Below are 284 nucleotides of genomic sequence, written 5' to 3'. Positions count from 1 at the left end.
TCACCGAGACATAGAACCTCTGTACAGAGGCGACGGCGACGCCGTATGCTGGATGCAAAACGCCGGGCGTCAACCCTGATCCAGGGTGTGTCTATCGTAGACGACGGTGCACAGTTAAACACCCTCGTGGACGGTATATCGGGGGAGGAAGATGGCGACGTCCGCCTCGTGGCTATGCCTGCAGTAGATGCTCTTCTTGTGTTGGACGAGAAGTCCATTGAAGAGTTCGGCAGTGCCTTGAAGGCAGGCAATTTGGCCGAAGTGGTCATTGTAGGACAGGACGT

Source organism: Plasmopara halstedii, assembly GCF_900000015.1.
Source record: "Plasmopara halstedii genome assembly, contig: Scaffold_3120, whole genome shotgun sequence".
In the NCBI taxonomy this organism is placed as follows: domain Eukaryota; phylum Oomycota; class Peronosporomycetes; order Peronosporales; family Peronosporaceae; genus Plasmopara; species Plasmopara halstedii.
This window is presented reverse-complemented; position numbering follows the sequence as displayed.